Here is a 7,938-nt window from a genome sequence, read left to right on the forward strand (position 1 = left end):
TGATATTCCAAGAGAGGGCCCTTAACCAAACTAGAAATGCTCTACAAATCAAGGGACCCAGAATGTGGAATGACCTTTCCAATCATGTCAAAGACTGTACCTCTCTCAACCAGTTTAAGATAAAATTAAGTTCAACCTATTATACTCCATGTAACCTACCTTACCCCCTAAATGTCAACCCATGTCTTGCTATTTTCAAACATCACTAGTGCTGACAATTACAAGCCTTCAACACCTTCCTCGCATAGTCCACTGTCCTCGTTATTAATTAATTTATATTTTGTCTCAGAGCGAGTTTACTGTGTAGCGTCACTCATCCTGTGAGTGGACACACCGCCATAGTGACAGTATTGGGCAGCGTCACTCATCCTGTGAGTGGACACACCGCCACAGTGACAGTATTGGGCAGCGCCACTCATCCTGTGAGTGGACACCGCCATAGTGACAGTATTGGGCAGCGCCACTCATCCTGTGAGTGGACACACCGCCATAGTGACAGTATTGGGCAGCGTCACTCATCCTGTGAGTGGACACACCGCCATAGTGACAGTATTGGGCAGCGTCACTCATCCTGTGAGTGGACACACCGCCATAGTGACAGTATTGGGCAGCGTCACTCATCCTGTGAGTGGACACACCGCCATAGTGACAGTATTGGGCAGCGCCACTCATCCTGTGAGTGGACACACCGCCATAGTGACAGTATTGGGCAGCGCCACTCATCCTGTGAGTGGACACACCGCCATAGTGACAGTATTGGGCAGCGCCACTCATCCTGTGAGTGGACACACCACCATAGTGACAGTATTGGGCAGCGGCACTCATCCTGTGGGTGGACACACCGCCATAGTGACAGTATTGGGCAGCGCCACTCATCCTGTGAGTGGACACACCGCCATTGTGACAGTATTGGGCAGCGTCACTCATCCTGTCAGTGATGAGTAAATGTGTGACCACAGACGTGGCCAGGCATTTACAATGCTAACCAGCATATATACATTTTCTTCTGTCCTCCATGGACAGGGTTAGAGAAGTGTTAAACATACAGTTCAAGGGTTTATTGAACACTCAACCACAGAAGGTGATTCGGTGCTTTTAAAATGCTAAGCTAACCTACATACGTAAATACATAGATACACAGATTTACGTATGCCCTACATAAAGTGTTTGATGTGTCTTTTACATAGTGTCATTAATGTGCATTTACAAAGGTGAAATGTAATTCTGATCAGCTTCCATATATACTTTATACACATATACACACATATATATGTACATAGTCATATATACACACATATATACATACACATGTATTCACATACATTTCTGTTTTCCCTGACAGGGTGAGATAGCTGGTAGAGAAACTAGTGTGCAATTAAGCACTTATTCACTGAAGGTGATTAAGGTGCTTTTACAAGTTCAGGTTATATAGTTACATCTCATAAATACATTGTATAATTGATACATTACAGAGGAGTCTGGCCCTAGCTTTGGTAGGGAACAGACGTGTTGCCTAGGCGCTCCGGCAGTTGGTGGTGTTTACCAGTTCGGCCGGTTGGGGGCGGGTGTGTGTCTGCCTGCCTGTGCTGACGTGGCGTTACGATGGGGGTCCCTCTCCCCCCTGTCGTCCGGGCTCAGTCTGTGGGACTAGAGTTCTCTGTGCGGCCGGTTACCTGGAGATTGCGCTGGCTTGTGATATGCTCTCTGTCCCTGTGTTTGAGATTTATGGGGTCGAGTTGGTAACGGCCCGTAGGGCGATTGTGAAGTTCACAGAGGAGGTGGCGTATCGCGATTTTCTCCGGCGATACGAGGGGCGGACATTACCCCTGCCGGATGGTGAGGGCACTGTAACCCTCTCGGATAGAAGTGGTGCACTTACTTACGTCAGTGTGCATAGGGCTCCCTTGGAGTTTCCAGAGGGTCTGCTACGGCGGTATTTCGGCCGGTTTGGCGCAGTTGTTAGTGTGAGGGTGAACGTGGTGTCTTCCAGTCCTCTTAAGGGTGTGAGGACTAATATTCGCACCATAGGCATGAGACTCCGGGAGGATATTCCGTCCTCTGTGCGCCTTATGGGGTACAACGTTCGGGTGTTTTACGCCCGTCAGCCGCGGACGTGTTATCGTTGTGGTCTTTTGGGCCATCAGGCTGCTGCCTGTTCTGCGCCTCCTGTTGCAGCAGTGAATCTCTTCAGTGAGGAGGATTTTCCGCCACTTCCTGTGGGGGATGATTCGGTGGATGTGGACGTCTCTTCGGCTGAGGAGGTGCCCTCTGTTTCAGCTGTTGCTCTGCCTGTTGCGCCCCCTGTTGTTGTCGCCTCTCCTCCGGTGGTTGTGTACTCACCTGGTGCTCAGCCTGTTCTGGTTGTTGTCCCTGAGCCTCTTCCGTGTGACGTCTGCTCGGGTCCCTCGTCTTCCAGTTCTTCCTCTGCTGCATCTGTCCTGGTCCCCTGCACCCTCGCCGTCTGTGCTGGGTGATGGGGTGGCTGCAGAGCCTCCTGCTGTGTGTGGTCCGGTTCCCCCTGTGGTAGAGGCTGCTGCCGTTCTGCGTCGGGCGTCAGTTCGTCCGGCTAGTGGTGCCCGTGCCTCTGGATCTGCTTTCGGCTCTGACGATATCCGGCCGGAGCCCAAACGTTCCAGGCATTCGTCTACGGCCTGGGCTGATGTTGGGGATTTTAGTGACTGTGGGTCTTCAGGTGTTGACGGCGTGAATCCGGCTGAGTCGTTGTCTCCGCGGTTGGTGGTGGCGGAGGTTCATGTGCCTGCTGGTGCTGATGCCCGTGTCTCGGGTGTGTGTCCTGTGTCTTCCTCGCCCGGGGGCTCTCCGCAGTGGGGTGTGGTGGCTTCCGCTGCCAGGGATGGTGAGGATGCTGGTGCTGGGCGTGGCCTGGTGGTGACTTTACGTAAGGATACGCACCGCCATGATTCCCTGCAGTCGTCTGGTGGTGTGCCCATGGCCGTTGGTGCCCCTGTGGTGGTGCCCTCTGTTGAGCCCTCTGTCGAGCCCCCCCCCTGCGGTGTTGTGCCTCGAAGACCTGAAGGCGCCGGGTTGCCGAGTTCCTGCTGCTTGAACGGCCGGAGGACTTATCTAGTGGGCGGGTTCCGGGTGTATGGGATCGGGTGGCGGCTACTGGCGTCCGGAGAGACACCGTGTGGGTTCCACGTCCGCAGGTGTTGGTTTCCGAGGTTCCGGTTCGCATGGCGCCCCCGGTGTTAGGTCACGCCTCCTGGATAACGTGGCGCCCCCGGTGTTAGGTCACGCCTCCTGGATAACGTGGCTGCTTTGGGAGGCGTTCAATGTGCAGTTTCCACCGGATATGTTCCTGGGCAAATATGTCCGCTGATTTCATGTTAATGTAGTAGTTGTTTTTGTTGGTATTCTCGGCTAGTTGGGTGCTGTGCGAAGTGTCTTATGTTTCTTGATGTACTTTATGTTGTGTTTTCTTCTCGGTCCTTCAGGCCAGTGCATGTGTGTTGTTGTGTTTGTACCTGTTTTGTTTGCGTGGTTTGTTTGTTTATTATTATTGTTTATTTTGGCCTCGCCCTTTGTTTGTTACGGGGCGGAGGGTTTGGTGTGAGTGGATTATATTCCTGTATTGTTTCTGTGCTGTACGTTTGCACTGGTGTTTTCATATTGCTTTACCTGTTGTACGTGTCTGCTCTTTATGTTTTGTTTGGAATGTATTGTGATTGTCCAGTTCTGTTTCCTGTTACGCCTCTTGATGTATGGTTTGTTTTATGAAGGTTTGGTTTTGTGATTGCTAGTTTCCCATTGTATTATATTTGTGCCTTGATGTATGCTGTATTTTTCTATGCTTTTATCGTGTTTGTGTTTTGTTGTGCTATGCTGTCGGTCCTTCTGGCCGGTGGTCTATTGCTTTATTTTGTTCTGTTCTGTATTCTGTGTTTTTATTGTATTTAAATTGCATGCTTTGCATGTACAAATAAAAATAAACAAAAATTGATATATTACATGGTCAATCTTGGGTACAAGTCCAATATATCATCAAGTGTTCCAGTACTCATATAGTAATTACAGAGTTCAGCATACCTTAGCCCAGGAGGGCGAAAGTCAGTCAGTATGGGACATTATACAATATAATGTTCAAGAGAGTGCATGTTTTCTCTTTCACAAAGTTGACACATTGTGTACTCAACACTTTCACAAAGTTGACACATTGTGTACTCGACACTTTCACAAAGTTGACACATTGTGTACTCGACACTTTCACAAAGTTGACACATTGTGTACTCGACACTTTCACAAAGTTGACACATTGTGTACTCGACACTTTCACAAAGTTGACACATTGTGTACTCGACACTTTCACAAAGTTGACACATTGTGTACTCGACACTTTCACAAAGTTGACACATTGTGTACTCGACACTTTCACAAAGTTGACACATTGTGTACTCGACACTTTCACAAAGTTGACACATTGTGTACTCGACACTTTCACAAAGTTGACACATTGTGTACTCGACACTTTCACAAAGTTGACACATTGTGTACTCGACACTTTCACAAAGTTGACACATTGTGTACTCGACACTTTCACAAAGTTGACACATTGTGTACTCGACACTTTCACAAAGTTGACACATGGTGTACTCGACACTTTCACAAAGTTGACACATGGTGTACTCGACACTTTCACAAAGTTGACACATGGTGTACTCGACACTTTCACAAAGTTGACACATGGTGTACTCAACATTTGGGTTTTGAGAAAGCTGCCAGATACGTCTATATCCCAGGCGTATTCTGGCCACAATAACATCACATTGCCGGGTTCTTGTTCTATTAGTCCCATATGTGAATGTCTCCTCACGATATCTATCATAATATTTAATGCTACAACTTTCAGGTCTTTGTGAATTTGTTGGGTCGGTGAGATCTTCATTAGGTATTTAAGTATTCTCTTTGTCACTGCTAATGAAACACCCATATCAATTTCTACCACTGGTTTACTGCAGGCTGTCTTAGCAAGCATATCAACAGTGTCATGCCTTGAGATGCCAACATGTGATGGTATCCATAGGAATTTAATTTCAAATCTGTTTTCTTTAGCAGCTAAAACATTCATTCGAATATCACTGACTATTTTCTGGGTGTCACTACTATGTGCGTTCAATGCCAGGAGTGCACTCTGCGAGTCACAGTATATAAGTCCACTGCCTTTGTCTTTTAAAAATTCAGTGGCAAGGTATATGCCTGCAAGTTCGGTTTGAGTTGTACTTGCCCAGTCATTGACGCGCTTCATTACTGTATGTACGAGAGAAGATTGTTCAAATATGTTACATGCACATCCGGTACATCGTCCACCTTCTTCTACAGAGCCGTCGGTATAGCACTGATACACATCGTTACCCATACTCTGAGTACTTTCAGTGATACTTTTCAGTGTTAACCGTTTTAATAATATAGAGTGCACACTATCTTTCTTGGGCGCATTTACAAAATCAACTGATAGATCCCAGTTATCCTATGGAGTAATTGGTTGATTAATCATTAATTGAGTTGGATACATATTTAATAATTTGATGGAGTTGGCCACCTTGTAGAACCAAAATATATAATCAGATTCCGTTCTTATTCTATAGACGTCAGGTGAGTGCAGCATATTAGAAAGTTTAGCTTGAAACTTCATGTGTTGTCTAGATCTACTCAATGCCTTCACGCCGAAAGCTGTGCTAATAGACAAAATTCTCTCACTTATGGTAGGTAATTTTAACTCTGCTCTCATATTAACTATTCTCGTGGACTTTGGAGCCCCAAAGATGAGACGCATAGCTTCATTTTGCAAGGTTTCAAGAGATTTCAGCTCTTTGTCAGTATACAGTGCGAGATGTAGAGCATTGTAGTCAATCACAGAGCCTATAAATGATACATAAAACATTCTAGCAAGTCTCACGTCAAGTCCATGATTGACACCAACAAGGACCCGCAAGGGCTTTAATCTCTTCCAAAGTCTCCTCTTGAGAGAAGAAAGGTACCCAGGGTCGTTAATGGGGACACCAAGGTATCTGTAAGACTCGCAGTTCTCAAGTGCTCGCCCATCTATATGATAATTGGCTGGTGGAATACCACATGGAATGAGGGCACGAGTTTTCTGTACAGAGATAAGGAGGCCACATTCCTCAGCTCTAGTAGCAAAAGCGTCGAGCAGAACTTGCATTCTAGGCTCGGAGGCAGCCTGTAAACATATATCATCAGCATAACAAATGACAGTGTCTTCATTATTAGTTGGAAGATCTTTAATAAGTTTATGCATCAGAACGTTGAACAACAAGGGACTGAGGACCCCTCCTTGTGGAGTTCCCAGTTCAAAGTGTTTGCTCTCTGTGTTTTTAACACCATTAAACAAAACATATGCTGTTCGATTAGACAAATAGCCCTTTATCCATTTCAGTAATTTTCCTTGTATTCCCAGCTCAGCAAGCTGTTCCAGTATGATTTCTCTGTTTGCTGTATCAAAAGCTGCTGCTAGGTCGATGAAGACTGTTTGAGGGGAAGCTTCAACATGTGCGAAGTACTCAGCAAAACAGTGTTGTGTACTGAGCCCAGGCATAAATCCAAACAGTTGAGGTGACAGGTGCCCCTGTATACGATACACGAGTCTGTTAAGAACAATACGTTCAAGCACTTTACAAACACACGATGTTAGAGATATGGGTCTATAATTATCCGAGTGTGGTTTGGGGACTCGTCCTGTGAGTGGACACACAGCCATAGTGACAGTATTGGGCAGCGCCACTCATGTTGTGATGTTATAGTGGCCAGAATACGCCTGGGATATAGATGTATCTGGCAGCTTTCTCAAAACCCAAATGTTGAGTACACAATGTGTAAACTTTGTGAAAGAGAAAACATGCACTCTCTTGAACATTATATTGTAGAATGTCCCATACTGACTGACTTTCGCCCTCCTGGGCTAAGGTATGCTGAACTGTGTAATTACTATATGAGTACTGGAACACTTAATCATGTATTGGACTTGTACCCAAGATTGACTATGTAATACATCTGTTATACAATGTATTGTACCTATAACCTGAGCTTGTAAAAGCATCTTATCACATTCAGTGGTTAATATCACACTAGTCTCTATAGAAGCTTACCCTGTCAAAGTAGGAGAGATATAGGTGTATGTATGTGTATGTGGGTATGTGTAGGTATAGGTTTATATATGTATGTATGTGTGTGTGTGTGTGTTTGTGTATTTTTATACAGGATATGTGGAAGCTGGTCAGAACTGCATTTCACCTTTGTAAAACGCACATTAATGACTATGTAAAAAGACACCTCGAACACTATGTCGGAAGACAAAGTATGTGCATTTATTTTTGTAGGTTAGATTGGCATTTTAAAAACACTGAAATCACCTACTGTGGTTGATTGTTCAATAAATCACTTAACTATATGTTTAACAGATCTCTAACCCTGTCCATGGAGGACAGAAGAAAATGTATATATGCTGGTTAGCATTGTAAATGTGTGGCCACGTCTGTGGTAGAAAAAAAACTTGTACCCAGATACAGCTGGGACTTGCTTAACTGTCTCCAGTGAACCGCTTATCAAACAAGATTAACATTTCTCAACCCTTAAAAACTTTACGTTATCTTGCGGGTGCAAATGGGGGAATCTTTTGAGAACTGCATTTATATTTGACAGATCTCTACTTATGTGGGTAAGAATTTAATGATATTTTATATAAACGATATATCATAATTCTAGGTATTGGCATTTGGCTCCAGAGTCACAAATCTTTTATTCATGTTAAAATTGGTTTGCAACAAGTTACATTTGCGAATTTAGTTTATATACTTTATGAGAGAGTATCAAGACCTATTTACACCCCAAAATTCAGCATGTCAAAGTATATATGTAGTTGGCCAAATAATTACGACAGAGGGACACTCTACAAATGTCAGACAT

Source organism: Procambarus clarkii, chromosome 64, assembly GCF_040958095.1.
Source record: "Procambarus clarkii isolate CNS0578487 chromosome 64, FALCON_Pclarkii_2.0, whole genome shotgun sequence".
NCBI lineage: Eukaryota > Metazoa > Arthropoda > Malacostraca > Decapoda > Cambaridae > Procambarus > Procambarus clarkii.